At 37.5% G+C, this 17,591-nt stretch overlaps 1 protein-coding gene across 4 annotated transcripts in view; it reads left to right on the top strand.

Moving 5' to 3' along the window:
- Positions 1–17,591, top strand: part of ndst2a (N-deacetylase/N-sulfotransferase (heparan glucosaminyl) 2a) — a 125,905-nt gene that overhangs the window by 10,712 nt on the left and 97,602 nt on the right. The window contains exon 1 of one of the 4 annotated variants that reach the window (XM_079854723.1): positions 3,843–3,892. The exons of 2 other annotated variants lie outside the window; for them this stretch is intronic. The gene's annotated coding sequence lies outside the window, so the exon portion shown is untranslated. Of the gene's footprint in view, positions 1–3,842; positions 3,893–17,591 lie in introns of those variants that run through there. One more of the 4 variants, XM_079854724.1, reaches the window with a different exon arrangement.

Raw genomic sequence — 17,591 nt, 5'->3', positions numbered from 1 at the left:
TGAATGGTAGTAAACTTTTTCTCACTTCCTCTATTGACATGGATGGAAAACAAAAAACTCTCAAGCAGTCAGTAACAATGTAAAAGTTTCACAAAGCAAGAGTGTAGGTGAACAGGGTCTCAGCACAATGTTATGCATCTTAATGGTCTTCTCTGAATTCAGTTTGTGTTAATGTGCATTTTTGGATATTTGTGATCAGACTGTAATAGCTATTTGCTTTGTTTAGCAAATGCTAGTTTTCCAAACTGACTTTAAGCACAACAATTGTAGGGACAGTCCACCTGGAGCAATCTGGTGTTAATTGATGTTCTCAAAGGCATAATGTGGCAGTGGAGTGAGTTTGTAATCTCTGTAATGACACCATTAAATGTTGCGTCAGATATTAAAGAACATTTTGTTGTACAACTTGGCAACAGTGCCTTAGTTATCCCAACTGACAATTTTCTGCAAATTAAAAAAAAAAGAATGTTTAAAGAGAGGTGGTAACCTGTGCTGAAATGAGTTGTATGACACGAGGAGTTTCATGACACTAAGCTACCACAGGCTGCAATCATTGTATGTGACAGAAAAATAATTCAGATATTTTGAAGGAATTGTAGCATGATCCCACACAGCAAACAGGATGGCCTGGTTTCGTTTCGGTTTTAGTTTTAACAACAACAAAACTGTTTGCATGATTATGACAAATCATATTTGTCGATTATTCCCTTGAAATTGTAATTGCCATTTATTAATTACGATTATCACAATTTACACTGAATGCTGTTTTGAATAGCTTTATATCATTGATTGAAGCAACTGCATACCATATTGTTATATAGTACATTTTGTTTAAAAAAATGCATGGTATAATTATAGGGGCTTTCACACTGGTTAGTTCTAGGAACTAGCCACCAGGGTGGCTCCCATTCTCCGTCTTCATTAGTTTAGGATCTGTTTAACAGTCCTGTTAGCCTGGGACAAGCCAGACAACTTCCGGCAAATTCAGATTTGTGTGAGAAGTAGTCTGGCAAAGAGCTCATTCAAGCCCATTTCCATGGCCTAGAAATCGCGGCACCAATCAGAAACGTTGGGGGGGGGCTTGACACAATGACGATCGCTCTGATTGGTTTTAGGTCTATCCTTTTGTGCCCAGAGGCATTTGAGCGACGTCCGTTCAACTATTAAATGCATTATTATATTCAAATTGAAAACACATGAGGACAGTCTCCATGAAAGACCCACTGGCAGATGAACGTGCTACTACATTTCTCTCCGAAACAGTAGGAAATTAAATTAGATTTAATAGAGGATTTTAACTGTGACACGATGATTGACAGGGCAGTTTAAGTGACAGGATGCACGTGACAGATCCGTCCGATAAAGATGACGAAGTAGTATGTCCCAAAGCTTGCCTACTTTTTTTGCTACACATTCAAAAGTAAATACCTTTTCTTCACATAAAGAGTACATACTTTTATGGCGTAGTGTAACTTAGGCGAATTGGGACGCAGCATATGGCTTTACGCGATGACGATCGCTCTGATTGGTTTTAGGTCTATCCAACTGCGCCCAGAGGCATTTGAGCGACGTCCGTTGGTGACGCCCCTTTGGAAATGAGTTATTAATGAAGCTTTGCCAGACCATAACTCAGTTACTACTGAGAATGGTCTGGTTTTAACCAGGCTACAGTCCTGTCTAAAATCTTGTTAGAACTGTTACGAAGTAGACCGTATATGAAAAAGTATTCGCGTTTGCTGTGTGGTTGATGCCCATTGTCACTAGCTGTGCAGAATTCATAACCATGTTTAGCTTGGTACCCTCAAAGCTGCTTTGGATTTTCTCCTTAGCGTAAAGGTTGAGAGGTCCATCTATCACTGTTTTTCATGTTCATAGAGTTATTTTCTGGAGTAAATCATAAATGAAGGCTGTGTACATGAATTTTTAAAAATGGCGTGTGCTGGTGTTTCGCACGTGTTCGACCAATCAGCGTACACATTTTGCATCACTGGTAGTTCCTCTTGTGCTGGGCTCTCTGAAGTAGTCATGATTCGCCTCTCACAATGTAACATGCTCTAAACACACCTCTTAAGCATGCAGAATAATGCAAGTTAACTTTTTGTAATCGCAGCACATTTTTGTAATCATGATTACGTAATCGTGGCACATAAAGTAACAAACTGCCTACTTCGTTATTTGGAATTTGACTGAATGTCAAGGGAACATATGCGTTAAGAACAGGTGGCTTACCTCCTTAAGACCAAGATACTTTTGAATGGTAATTGTTTACAGAACACACACAGACGACTGTAAAACGCTTGGGTTACTGTCAGTCTTTTATACAGTTTTTTTCAGTTGCTGTACTCAGAAAAGTGCGAATACATCTGTTGACTTAATTTAGCCTCATTAGAGACAGACTGCTAGCAAACACTGTTGTCATTAGTGTGATATTCCCAAATCTTTGAGACGGGGCTCTGTGTTAACATGTTTGTTTTGGAGCACTTGTGCCCCCCACAAGTGTAATTATTTTTATGGGCACAGTTTTTAATTGAATTAAGAATTGCCACAAAAAAAAAACCAAGACATTCTTCATACATGACACAAGATATTTGTCTTGACAGAAATTTGTAATATTTTACTTTGCAGGCATCCCTGGATTGCAGCCCTGACCGATCGTGTTATGAGTATCTGGTAAAATAAATAAACTTCATAATAACTTTCATTTGTTATTCACAAAACCCTTACGTAATGCTTCATTGTGTTACACCAGTAGTTTGTGACTATTATATGAATATTAATGTATAAAATCTTAATCAAACAAACGTTCATGTCGTTCATAAATATTGTGACCTGATCTGTGATCTGCATTATATAATGTAGGGATGTGCGAGACTATTCGCTGCTAGTCGACTTGGAAATACTAATCGTTTACTTTTCTTTCTTTTTTTGCACATTTAATGTCTTGCTAAGTTTATAACTTTGCTTTTCTTTTATTACTTAAAACTCACTTGAAGTTCTTCGATACTACGTCAAAAACTACTACTATTATCTATTACTATTATATATTTTTTTGTTTAATTTATTTTTTTACAGAAACACTGAATGACCAACAATATCTTAAACACCACCACCAGTCCTAAGTTCAGCTAAAATGTCAAATATGCATTCCTACATGGTTACCAAGTTTTAGTTGTAATTACTAGAGTTCTATCGTTAAATAGTGCTTGATTATCATAATATAATGCTTGAATGACTGATGTTAAGAGTGTACGTTCAGATATTTAAAAACATGCCATTTTACACATTTAAGCTGATTTGGTGGAAGTGTAGGCTATGTGTTTAGCTATGTATGTATGTGTCTATCTATGCATGTGTCTATCTATCAATCAGTCTGGCGAGTAAACTAAAAAGTTTACTAGCCAATGGCGATTATATTGCCAAGGTGTGCATAGAGGGTTGTGATCAAAATGATTCCAGGCATCACTGCGTTTCAAATCCAGTTTCACTTTATTTCGCCGGTCTGGAAGGCGTGCTGTCTAACACTAACCAATCAGACCTCAGGTACCGCCCAAAATGCTGCAACCAATCAGTAAAATAGACAAATATATTTTTTAAAGTCAGCCTCGTGCTCGTGCTCATCCCTATTGCTAATCATAGGTAAAAAGGGCCTTCAGGTTATTAAAAAAAAGTGCTGTTTGGCCACACAGGGCTGTTTAGTGTACTGGTAACCTGTTAGAGCCCCATGTTGTTGTCAAGCAAATTCAAGCCAATTTTTTCACATATGTTTTGTCAGTGTACAGCTGCCCTGCTGGGCCGGTGATGAAATTTGGAGGTCCTTCCATAGCCAATGACAGAGCACATCCTCTGGGCCGAGCAAAATAGCTGGCATGACTCAGTGTGACCGAGTGACTCAGTGAGTGTACTTGCTGTTGAAACATTTTTGAGAATGTTGCGTGTCGTTTTCTTCTTTTTCACTGCTTGTTTCCTTCAGAGCTGTGTTTGCTTCTGTTTAGGTACAGCATCTCTGTTTTTCTTCTCTGTCCTTTAGTCCTCTCTATGCTTTTCTTTCAATGTCCATCTCTGTTCTTCTCTCTGGTATTCCTGTTTTGTAGTGCGTGTCCTAGCAGAGCCTTTCGGCTGATCGGGCTTTGTTTCAGACTGAATGAGCGCAGTGTGGAGGCAGGCTGGCAGATAAACAGCAGGATCTGCAACAAGCAGTCACAGCTCACTCTCCCACTTATGCTCTCTCTCCATCTCGCTCTCTTTCTCCCTCGCAGGGCTCCACAGGAGGGAGAAAAGCGTGATGAGCTTCTCTGTTTACTGGCCTCTTCCTCTCTGTTGAGCTGCATGCATGTTTTATTACACTGCCTTCAGGAGCACAAAAACAAGCATTTGTGTGCAAGAATTAGCCTCTCCTCTGAGAAAATCTTCCACCGTTTTTGTGTCCCTCCGCTCTGCGTGCGTAATTTAGACACCGCAGGTTTTTCATTTCCCTTTTCGTCTGTTTTGGTATTTAAGCCAGTGCCGACTCATGCCCAACTCGTAGTCTTTTGGTAATACGATTGTATTTTGTGCCCCACATGGAAATCATTTGGAAGGAGTTCTGCTTCTTGGTCTGGATCATCACCAAACACAAGCAGAAATTCCAGTTGGCAGATGGATGAGCTGAGAGATGCTTTTAGCCAATGACAAGATACTGTCTCAATGCCTCTTGGCAGAATAAACTGCTCAACTTCTGTTGCATTGCAAATGAAGAGAAGCACTCGTAACATGCTTTACTGTTTAAGATCCTTATCGTTCAAAGATGAAACCTTTGCTCTTTACCCTATTTTGGCATGATTCATGTTTTTGTGCTATAAAAGGATAACGAGGGTAGATGTATTGTGCCCTTTATGACTCAGCTTGTTAAAGTCTACCAGAAATGGCACTCGTAAGGCATTTTACTTGCGTAATGTGACTTGTTTCAGAAAAATGGTAGTAAGACTTGATTTTTATCCACTGTGAAATGACTGTAAAAAGTGGCCTGTGCATGGTTAGAGGTTGAAAAATGAAAGAGATTGTTAATGTCAGCAGAACAGAAAAGTCAGAGGTGGAGCAAGTAATATTTTGATGAAAGATTATGAAGAGGTTTTTTGGAATAACATTTAGGGTATGATGTTCCCTTCAAGTTTCACTTATTGGGTCTCATTCATTAAGCATGTGTACGCACAAATTTGTGCGTGAAATGTGCGTACGAACGATTTTAAGATTTTCATATTAAAATGTATTCTAAATTTACAAAAAAAATTAGGAACAACTGAAACCACACGTACACAAAAAGCACCTACTCTGTACGGACTTATAATCGTGTTAAGTTAGGCTATTTTATTCTAACATGACTATAATTATATTCAAATGTGTCACATTAATTGTAGGGCTGCCCTCGACTAAAGATTTTTCTTGTCGACTAGTAGTCGTTCAAGCGATTAGTCGACAAATAGCACGTGTAAGCCATATAAATCATAAAAATTAGCCTTTTAATTGCCTATAATACATAGCCTAATCAGTGCTCAAGCGCATATGGCTTGCCACAGCGCACCGGCAAAAGTAATGATTATGAATGTGTCTTGAAAAAAAATCAGCAAGGAGAACGTCTAAACATTTTAATAATTTATTGGTAATGTCTTCGGCTGCAGAGATTAAGTCGTCGATGCTGACTCGTCATCTCTGCAGTAGTAGACGTGTACGGTGGCCGAGAGAGCTCAACACGCTGCAACTGGAGAAAACATACTAATAGAAAAAAACATCTTCATCAATTTTAACACACGTGTGCTCCAAATACTCACAACACAACCAAACACAGAAACGCATTGCAAATAGCACAGACCACAACGGAAATGTTTCCAGGGGACCCCAATAAGTGACGAACCTGACGGGGACATGCTTATTGCTCAATGTCTACTTTTTCTTGTGTAATGGCTGTGATGTGAATATGGGACTGACGAACAGAACCTGAGATGTTCCTTCATTCCCAACACTGCTCAGTAGCTATGTTTCCATCACCCTGTTTTTATACACATTTTGAAGTATCGCATCAGAAACGAGAGATGAGAGAACCTGAATTAGCAAAAAAGTTTTTACACTCGCTTGAGGTGGTTTTTGACTTGTGTGAAAAAGATTTAATGCAAATAATGGGAGATGGAAATCCTGACATTAAACCCACGTGACTGATAGGCTGTTTCCTCATGATGGGAATTACGGCTCTTTTTAGGGAACCGAACCAGATAATTTGGATTGGCGCAGTAATAGGAGTAGCCTATATGTTTGCGTGTGTTACTCATCTTGTTTTTTGACCTGATATTAAGGATGTAAGACTGGAAAAACTGGAAGAACTGGAAGAGAGAGCTACTCTCTGAGAGAACAAAGGAAATTAACATTTGAACTTCCCTTGTGCACTATCAAGACGAAAGTCTCACCTCCGAATCATCTTAATCTATATTTCTTCCCCTTATCCCTCACCCTCTCTCTCATGCTAAGATCACCTGAATTCGCCCAAGAATATATATAGTTTAATGTGAATGATTATCATTGAGTATTATACATGTTTAGTATCATTTGAATTGTCTCAGGGCGACTGGTACAATGGTCTCATTTCCAAATAAGTAAAACAAAAGGTAATAAGGTTTTTAACCCATTTGTGCCCAAATTTTTCTGAATGGTTTCATGCATATAATCCTGTTAATAGTGTCCTATGTGAACATGTTCTGCATTTATTTTCCCCAGGTTTTTTTTTTATTTCTTGAAAATCATATTTGAATGTGCGGCAACTATAGTTGCCGGTGGGCAAATATGTTGTATGCACCCCTTCAATGTAAAATATGAATAGGAGGAGAACATTTGGCATTTATCTCAAAATAACTGCTTTCAACAGATCAATCTTTACTTATAAACAAATTTATTATGTATAAAAGTCGAAAAACATTCGATGCAGACCCAAAAACAACTGCATCTAGCTTATAATCTCTTGAATATGAAAACACAACAAACAACAAATCCATTTGCCTTAACCATTGTGCGCTGTTCAGGGTCTTTTTGACCCACATTTCTGACTTTCATTCATGGGGATAACATGGATAATTTGACATGGTTAAGTGTTTTTAAAAGATTTTTGCCCATCTTTTGTAAAATGCAGTTCTAAAAGTAACAAATTATCACTTTAACCAGTAGATGGCTGCAGAGCACCACTGTTTGCTATTTGCTTTTTGACTAACTGAAAGACATCTTTTCACAAGTTTTTCCAGTTGTACTCATATCTACATATAATGAAATCACAATTATAATAATAAAAGTTACTTTTTGTACTGAAAAAAAAATCTGTTTTTCAGTAATGTTATATTATGATTAGAATCAAATGAATTTGATCAATGGACAAAATTCATCCTCATAAACAACACAGAACACACAGACAGAAATGAAGTGGCACACTTTATTTTTGTAGAATTATATGAAAAACAGATGTTTGAAATAAATGATAAACTCTAAAAACTCCAACTTTTCTCTTTGTAACATCCTGATCAGGTTTGATTCTAATCACAATGGAACTTTTTTTTTTTTCAGTACAAAAACTGCCAAACTTTGACAAAAAGTAATTGTGATTTCATTATATGTAGATATGAATCTAACTGGAAAAACTTGTGAAAAGATGTCTTTTAGTATGAAACTTTTAGTACTTTTAGAGCTCTGCAGCCATCTACTGGTTAAAGTGTTTTTTGTTGTTGTTTTTTTTACTTTTAAAACTGCATTATCCAAGATTTGGCCAAAAATCTTACACTAAACCATGTCAAATTATCCATGTTATCCCCATGAATGAAAGTTAGAAATGTGGGTATTTTCTAAGGCAAATTTTTTATTAATTTTTTTTTCTTTTTGGAGAATTTTTTCTTTTCTTTTTTTGGAACATTTTGTGGAGTAAAAATGTCCAAATGTAGAGTAAAAACATTAATAAACTGAGTAAAATTACATTTATTTAAAATATATATGTTGTTACAAAATAACATTTTGTTGCCTGGGGTCTCTCAGACCCCAAACAGCCTGACTGTAAACCGCAAACGAACAGCGCACAAGGGTTAAAGTTGTGGAACATAGTGCAGAACAAAGTGTAGCCATAACAGGGCATTGTGTATCAAAAAGTTAAATGAAAATAAATAAATACAAATAAATAGAATGAAGAAAAAAAAAAATCTATATAGAGATGCTATTTAAAGGGTTAAGTTATGTTTATGCACTAAACAAGACCAATAAACTTGATTTATTAACCTATTAACACAGTATACCCCATTTTCCCATGATATATGTACTTACAAGGCATTTGCCCACCGGCAACTATAGTTGCCGCTTGGACTTTTGACTAAGTATACAAAAAACTATAGATCTCTTGTAAGATTTGTTTTGTTAGGCTGATTCTAGAGACCTTCATGATTATGTAGATATATATATGTCAACAAAAAATACTTATTAGTAACATGAAAATGACCTTTCTTTGGGAGGGTTTGCCTTCGCCCTGCTTCCTGGAAATAGGGGTAGGAAGTTGACAGCCTCATGTGACAGGGAGGAAGTGAATACCTTTTTTTTTTTCTTGAAATCCTTTATTTGGTTGTTTGCTTGCATTCCATTGAGAAATAAAACATGGACAACATCTAGAAAAATATTTACAAAAGGAAAATGACAACTATGTACTGCGGCAACTATAGTTGCCGGTGGGCTTAAATGGGTTAAGAGTTAATTAGAAAATACATATGAGAAAATGTATTGCATTTAATCAAAAATACTTTGCCACGAGAAAAGACAGTAACAAGTAGAGACCTTCCCCACTGGTCAGATGGCGGACTTTGGGCCGATCGAGCAGTGACTGAATATTATGTTAATGTGTACAGCCTACTGTATGTTCATGCGATAAATCGAGAGTGGTGCCGGTAATGTCATCACATGTGATCGCACGCACATACACATCAAAATAACATTCAGTTGGTGACTACTTGACGTGTGGCTGAGAAGTGTAGCAAAAGGATAATCTTATTATTCTGTTTTGTATTAATTAGGGCTAGGGGAATTAACGCGTTAATCTTTGCGATTAACTTGAAATGTTTAACGCGTAAAAAAAAAAACGCAATTAACGCAGCACTTTTTTTTTTTGCCTCTTTTTAATGATTTCCTGTTGCGGCTGCTATTGAAAAGGCCGAAAATATGCCGTCTCGCCCCTCTCCGTGTTCGGCGATCAGGTTTCATTCTCGCACAGCTTTCATGAAGCGGGTCTTTTCCGCTCCGTGTGTGCACCACGCTCATTATTATTATTATTATTACATTCATTATGTTTACATTATTTGACACTGACACGTAAGTGCCAGCTTTGCAGGTCATACATTCTGCTTCACACGGATCCCGACCGAGACGAAAACACAGGAATTTTCTTAGCAATGCTAAAACGCACATCAACCGATCACTTGTTTAGTGTTCATGTCAACACAACATTCAGATTCACCAATCGGAATGAATTCAGTCCGAATGAAACAAAAGGTGTGCATGTAAACATAATGAATGGCGACTGTAGAAAGCAAAAGCCGAATCCCTGACATTTTGGGCGAACTCGAAATCCCGGCCGGACATGTCCGGGAAAAAGAGGAGGGATGCACCGATCCGATACTCAGTATCGGCAGAGAATGTCTAATATGGCGAGAAGTTTCACTCTCACTACACTTCCGGCTTCTGAACTGGTTGCAGTTCCACTCTGATTCCATGGGCGCTCACAGGACGAGTGCAGAATGAATGGAGGTCTATGGCGCTATACCCCTCAAAATCCACTTTTCTCAGGATATAATTTTTTGTCTAGTAATTTGAATGTTGTATTCGAAAGGAGATGCAAAGAAATTACAGAGAAATTACAAAGAAGTCACTTATTTGCTTTAAAACGTCTTTCAAAATGTCAATGACGTCAGAATGCTGACGTCATTAGCAGAATGCTAGCGTGTTATGGGCAACAACAACTCAACCTGTAAGAAATCAAAACGACATAAGTACTCGTTCATTCAACTTTTGACCTAAAACCCATGTTGAACTTGCAAAATCTACAATCAGATCTGAGATTTCTCAACGGCAATCGGGTGAAAGAGACAAATTTAGCCGTCTAGCCCCATTGACTCCCATTCATTTTGCACTCATGGCGATCGCCCCCAGTGGAACTCTGGTGGAACTACAACCAAAATTCGGTACAATAGGACTTAATAGGGAGTGGGCAGGCTCTCCGTAGACGGTATCGGTATCGGCTCCGATACTGCCATTTTTGGCGGATCGGGTATCGGTCAGACAAGGCCGATCCAAATCCGATATTGTGCGTATACTATTCTGTGTTATTGTTAAGCCCCACAAAAGGCACACAAACATTATAAAGCACCATACATTTTCGTGCACAATATTATAAGTGTTCTGAAGCCATTATATAGTATAATGTGAGATATAAATTAATATTTAAGTCGTTAAATTCAAGATCACGTAAACGTTTCCCTCAGCTGCGGCTGTCAATCATTCTTCATTCAGCATTCAAACAGCGCGTCGCGTTCGGTTACGACAGTTAACACGATGAAACTCTCTCCAAGATGATTCAATGTTACTATTATTATACTTGATCTGTAGATAAAGGTCTATGGTTTCGCATAAAACAACTTTATCTTGCTGGACTTTATTGCTGTACCTTAATCATGTTACTTTCTACCGGGTGTCTGTTAGATCACAACACTGAGTAAAGTCAGGTACTATTTGTTCTTCACGCGCACAGTAACTGAAATTTAAAACTGTTAAAAGAAAATGCTGAATAGACTATTGCATAGATAGATACTGAATAATATACTACGCATCATTATGTATTTTCTTTGTGCTTTAAACTTTTCAATGCGGACTCGACGCGCTGCGCGCTGTGACTCATGTTGCTTCAAGCGCATCATTCTGCGTTCGGGATGTGCATAAGCGCTGTGTGCCGCACTACATTGGAGCCTTTCCTATCATAATACAGTGACGCAATGAAAGATTATCAATAGCCGTTCTTGTTCTGTCCTATCTATTATGTTGCTACCTCATTAAACAGCTGTGCTATACATTTAAAAAATGTCTCAATTTTATAGTAGGATATAAAATAATTGCTATTTTTGCTATATTGCTATTAATTGCTAAGTTTTACCAGATTTAGTGTTACACTTATTGTCTCTAATTTGTTCCCCACTAAACTATTTTTTTTTTTACCAAAATTTTCAGATTTTATACAATTATTGTGCACTCGTGATTTTTCTAGACTAAATTTTACTGAATTATCCTAATCTAGTTTATAATAGCATTTATGTCAGATTATGATCATATATTTTTTCTTGTTGTTTTTCCTTTTTTCAGTTCTTATTATCAGTTCAACACAGAGTTATAGAAATTCTACTTGATAAAAAAAAAACTGCGCTGGTATCGGTACGGATCGGTATCGGCCGATACTCAGAATTTTTGGGATCGGATCGGTTCTGAAAAAATGGTATCGTTGCATCCCTAAAGAGGACGCATTGGTCACCCCTACTACTCAGCTTCCTCCACAGAGCAAGAGCCTGTTAGCTTAGCTTAAAGAAAAACATGGCTGACACTATTTGGACATTCTGTGAGTGAGATCCCAGCCCCTATGGGTGGGTTGAAAACATGCGGAACTATTTCCTACTGGCTGTAGTTTTTAGCCTCTGGCCAAAAAAGCCTCCGATTTTTGCGTCATCTGAGTTTTTTTTCCAGACAAAAATACATAAATCTCTCGTCTCAGGGGGACATGAGGGAGGGAAGCACGGTAATTCGAAAATAATACAGGTTTTCTACTGATATAAAGCTTATTGCTAATCGGTGAACTATCCCTTTAAAGAAGTCAACAACCTGATGGAAACGTACATAATTCGCATTTGTTTTGTTTTTTTGTGAACTTGGAAAAGATTCGCTTCACATTTGGATGGAGACCCAGCTAGTGTTGGCGCTTTTGCTCCTTCATTTAAGCACACTTAATTAGTGCCATGTAAACAAATGGGACTTGCTGGTCTCCTATAGAAAAGAGTGCTCATTGAACGGAGTCTAATTTGTGTGTATTGTGTGTGTGCACATAGTGAGGTGAGTGGGGACTACGTTTCAGACTCGGGGCTTTTTTGGCATGATTTACATTTACAGATTGTGCACCTGTAGAGACTGCTGTTCTCTGATGTTGAGAGTTGAATCATACATTTCCAAGTTTAATGAGCTCTTGTATTAATGAGCAGAGCACTGTATTATTGCAGATTCAAGGCTGCGGTGAATGACAATAGGAAAAATCATGTTTTTTGTGCCATGTGGTCTTCATGAAACTTGTCTTCATTTGATTTGCATCATACCTGTTTAATATTTGATTGATGGTGTATTTGTGCTGTTTAGTCATAAGATGTCACCTGCTTTTATTTGGATTGATTAAGATCATGATCATTAATCCCTTAATCCTAGATGTTTAAATTGCACATAATCTGGCACGCATTTTGTTTACACGCTACCACAAACAGGGTTGTGCCAAGTGCTTTGAAAATGTTCCAAGAACCAATTATGAGAGAGAATAATTCAATGTGCTAATCGTTTGACAAATTCATTTATTTTTTAAATCACAAAGCATGGGATTTGATTGAGGAAGATGTTTTGTTTTTGCTCTAACATTGACAAATCTCATCACTGTGGTTAGCTTGGGCTGTTTCCTTTCTACAATCCCCTGCCAAACCTGAGAAGATTCACTTCTTTGAAATGAAACTGATTACATGCCCATCCAAAAATAAAAAACAAATGAGTGTTGAATGCCTCTGAATGCCATAAAAAATAAATACAAACTCAGGAATCACGTTTTCTAAAGTAATTAATATTTTTCTTGAGGCACACGTTTGTTTGTTTGTTTTTGAATTTAACAATACTTACCCAGAGAACTACATAATTATTTAATTATTCAAGTCCTCAGTGACAGAAGTTGCATTCATGTTTTTAGCTTGTGCCCTCATCGCATAAGTGGCGATTTCCAGGACAGGTAGCTAGAACAGATGTAGCATGCTTAAGTACAACACTTTTTTTGGGAAAAACGGTACAAGAAAACTACAAAGATTCTTTATTTATGTCTTTTATAATGTCACCGAAGATCAAGCCAGTAAGCACCGTTGACTGTAGTGAAAGTGATTGTTACAGTGTTGTTCTGAGCAATATAATCTTATGAAGCATCTCTTATTTTAATGGGTTGCTGCTCCTGACCATTTAACTATGGAAACTCATGTTCTTCCAGAGTCTCTTCATTTCACATCTCAACACTGTAATTGTGAGAAATTCAGTCTCAGATGTGTTTTCTATATATTTATATGTATATAGGATTGTTTAAGGAGTTGTTTAACTTTTCCCACACGTCTCTGAGCTTAATGTACTCGCTCGCCAGGCTGTAGCAGCAGAATTCATGGCTTTTATAAAAAGTTGAGAATTAATCATGCTTGTGTTTAAGATCTCATTTAAATTGTCAAGCTTATTGCTGTGTGAAAATGTTGTCCATGGCCCATTCAAACTAGCATGTGTTTTTGAGACCATACTAGGACAAAATCTCTTTTTCTCCCACTCTGTCTCAACTCCAGCAGGCTGCATTGTTCGGGATGAAGGAAAGCTTCGGATGCATGGACCATCAAAACATTAATCCTCCATATTGGAGTGTCGTGTAGTGTCAGTGGTACCAAATGGTTCTTTTGTCACTTCGTATTGCTTATTGTGGGATCAGTCAGTCGCTGGCCGTCCTTTTACCCAGCAGGGTGCCGTCCTGGCAAGCACTCCTCTTTCTCGAATCCAAGCCCTTAGCGCTTGCTGTTTTGAGGCGTCATTGTTTAAAGATTTTGGCCAGAATCTCCAATTAGAGGACTCTTCTCTCTCTACATTTTATATTAGAAATAACCCTTCCCTATCCTAAAGTCACTCCCTCTCTCTCAGTTCAGAGTTCATCTGTGTTTGCAGGCCAACCCGTGGACGTCTGTGCAACTGTCACAGACATGACACGAAGGTGGAGGTGTGACATCATTCTGTTTGTGTAGCCATTAGCCAACCATTTATACATCAGCCTGGGTAACTCACAGGTGAATTCTTGTTTCCTTTGCTTGAAGGCCCTGTTGTAACTGCAGCATTTTTATGTATTTTCATATTAATGGGCATCTTGAATAATTAAGAGTAGAGTGTGAAGTCTTGTTCTAAGAACAGTAAGGAACGGTTATTGTTATATTTCCACTTAAGCTTGGTTCGGCATGGCACAATTAAAAACCGTTCTCTCGGCCCGCACGAGAAATTGTAATTTTTTTTTTAATAAATTCAAATTTTAAACTTGTTCATCAAAGAATCCTGAAAAAATTTACAGTATCATGGTTTCCACAAACATATTTAGCAGCACAACTGTTGGTTAATATTAATATAAATAACTTTTTTTTTTCTTGAAGCAAATCAGCATTGAAGACTGGAGTAATGGCTGCTGAAAATTCAGCTTTGCCATCATAGGAATGTATTACATTTTAAAATATTGAAATAGAAAACAGTCATCTAAAATTGTAATAATATTTTACAATATTGCTGTTTTACTGTATTTTTGATCAAATAAATTTAGCCTGTGTAAGCATAAGAGACTTATTTCAAAAGATGCTTCTTTTTTAGCTAACAATAAGATGTTCCCTTCAAATGGAGATACCATCATTAGTTTAAAACAAAATAATGCCTTGATTTGTTTTAAACTGATTATGGTACCTCCGTTTGAAGGGTAAATCATCTTATTATAAGCCGTTTCAGAGAAAAAACAAACAACTAGGCTATGTATTGAATGTCATCAAAAGACAGAGAAATATTGAGTTTTACTTATTTATTTTTTGCTGTGTCACCCAGCCCTAGTAGCTAGCCATCTTATGATTTTGAACTTTAAAGAAAGAGACCTTGCCACGAACAAATTAAAGTGCACAATCCAAACAAACATTCAAACATATGCTTTATTTTGTTGAGGTCACTGCATGCATAATATAAGATGAACGTATGCAGAAACACACAAGCTTATTCAGAGCCTTCCGAGGTCACATTCTTGTTAAGGTTGTGTACTGTACTGTGCTCTGGAAATATTAAAATCAGCAGGGCCGTTTGAGATGCAAGTTCTCGTACTACTAATTGTTGATGGCCAGACACTGCAAGGAAAATATTTTTTTCCACCATCTCCTTCTGTCGGATCTCAGTAGGAAGTCCGTCTGTTCCGGCGTTTATGCCAGCAGGTGTGTGTGCCACACTGAAGTGTGTGTGTGTGTGTGTGTGTGTGTGTGTGTGTGTGTGTGTGTGTGTGTGTGGTGTTATACTGCAGAGAATAATGGTGTTCTATTGAATTCATCATCTGTTCTTTTACACATTTGAGGAAAATAAGCTTAGAAAGGTGGCACTGGTTGTCAAAGGGAAACATAAGGTCCCTCCTCCTGTTGTGAGTCACACACATGGGGTCTGTCACAAATCCCTCCATCCAATCTGCCTCCCTGCTTTTAACTTTGTTTTTCAGCTTATGGGGCTTTTCCATTCAGTCTTTTTCATTTTCAGTATATCTGAATCTGAAAATTATTTTCAAATAAAGCATTTTCTTTAAAAGACAAGATTTGGTCTTCAAAAACCTTTTTCCAAAAGGTACATCTTGAAAAGGGGGGTTGTCTTATATTCAGGGTCATCTTATATTCGGAACAATACGGTAATTTATTATTAATCAACACTCAAATAGCTAAAACTGAGTTGTACATTTAAATTGCACACAAGACAGTTTATATATCAACTTTTTAATTATAGAATTGTTTCTACTCCAGTAGAAACAATGTCAACAAGGTCACGGTGAATACGGTCAAAACGTGCCATCAGAGAACCGCTTATTAAACGTCTGTTTTGGTCACTGATTTCAGGCCGAACCAGAAAATAGCTAGCCTAGAAATCTAGACGCACCCTAGTGGCAGCAAAATGTATTTTGCAGCCTGGGTAGTCTAGCAACTCTCCATTGACTTTCGGAGCTGTAAAAACCTAAATTGGGTCAGGCGGCAGGCCAATCACATCGTGTATAGAGTAGGCGGGGCGGGCTTAACATAATAACGACAGAGTTGTGAAGGTTCCCTGCTACGCTACTTGAAAACAAAGAAGAGTTGCTGCTTCTGGCGAACAGTCTTTCAAATCGGCTTTGGCCGCGCCTCTGGAGGACTTGGAGTTAAGTTTTTCTTTGAGAAAAAAGCAAAGAACGGCACTTAAGTCATTCTTAAAAAAGGAAGATGTGTTCGTAGTTTTGCCGGCCAGATTCAAAAGTTGAATCTATCAACTAACGTTTAGCTCCGCTGTTGGGAAAACGCTCTGATTGGTTGAAGCTCTGTCCTATTGCGTGCAGAGTGAATTTGAAAGACAGCCGTTTATCCCGCCCTTCGGATTGAGCCGTGTCTATTAGCCGTGCATTTTGCTTGTAAATGTCTCCTTGTATCCTTTTATTAAAGACAAATTATTTGATACATTTTCATTGCATCACTGAAGCAATGCACTCATGCACTCCTAAATTTTTCAAAGAAGCTGCACGTCTTATACTTGCCGAAAAAAAGTAAGTGTCAAGCCCTGCGTTTGAGTAATCAGCAAAATGATGCACGGATTAGGGTCCAAACAAAAAGTGTCAGGTGTGTGGCAGAAGGCTACTCCACTTTAAATTTGAGGATAATATAGTTGTTTCTCAGAGATGTTAGAAGTTCTGTGTTGTCACAAGTTTTATTTGATTCACAGCTTATATAGTGTTTTGACCTCGACATCCTAACTACATTTTACTGCAAACTTGCGACTAGTTACATTTCTAAAGGCGCAATCGCTTGTTTGCTAAGGGGTCAAAATTCTTGTTTTTCCTGGGTCAAAATTGGTCTTCGGTGGTGGCCGATGGACACTGTCATCCTTTCTTTCCCTCTTTTTTAATTTTTTTTTTTAAGTTTTGATTTTACCACTGGTTTGATTTGTTTACATTAACTAATGTATTAAGCTAACTTACATGAACCATGTGTTTCACTGTATCTTTGTTAATCTTAGTTAATAAAAATACAGTTGTTCATTGTTTGTTCATGTTACTTCACAGTGCATTAGGCTAATGTTAACAAATACAACTTTTGATTTCAATAATGTAGGCTAATAATAAATGGTGAAATTAACATTAATAAAGATTAATAAATGCTGTAGAAGTGCAGTTTATTAATAGTTAATGTTAACTAATGTAGTTAACTAGAGTTAAATAAATGGAATCTTATTGTAAAGTGTTACCGTTTGTTATACACGGATTCAGACGTCTTGTGAGTTCAGTGTTGGACTGATGAGTTGTTTTAACCATTCATTAAATGGAATCGGTTCAAAGGAGTCATTAGTTCGCGAATCGGACGTGTCATTAGTAGGCTTGGGCGGTATTCGAATTTTGATACCGTCAAACCCCCTCCCTATTTTACCGGGGTATACGGTATTACCGTGACTAATTAAAAATTATGACATAATGGGCTCAGACGGCGTCACCAAACTGTTGGTTTGTGCCT

Source organism: Squalius cephalus (assembly GCF_949319135.1).
Source record: "Squalius cephalus genome assembly, chromosome: 21".
Classification (NCBI taxonomy): Eukaryota; Metazoa; Chordata; class Actinopteri; order Cypriniformes; family Leuciscidae; genus Squalius; species Squalius cephalus.
This window is presented reverse-complemented; position numbering and strand designations above follow the sequence as displayed.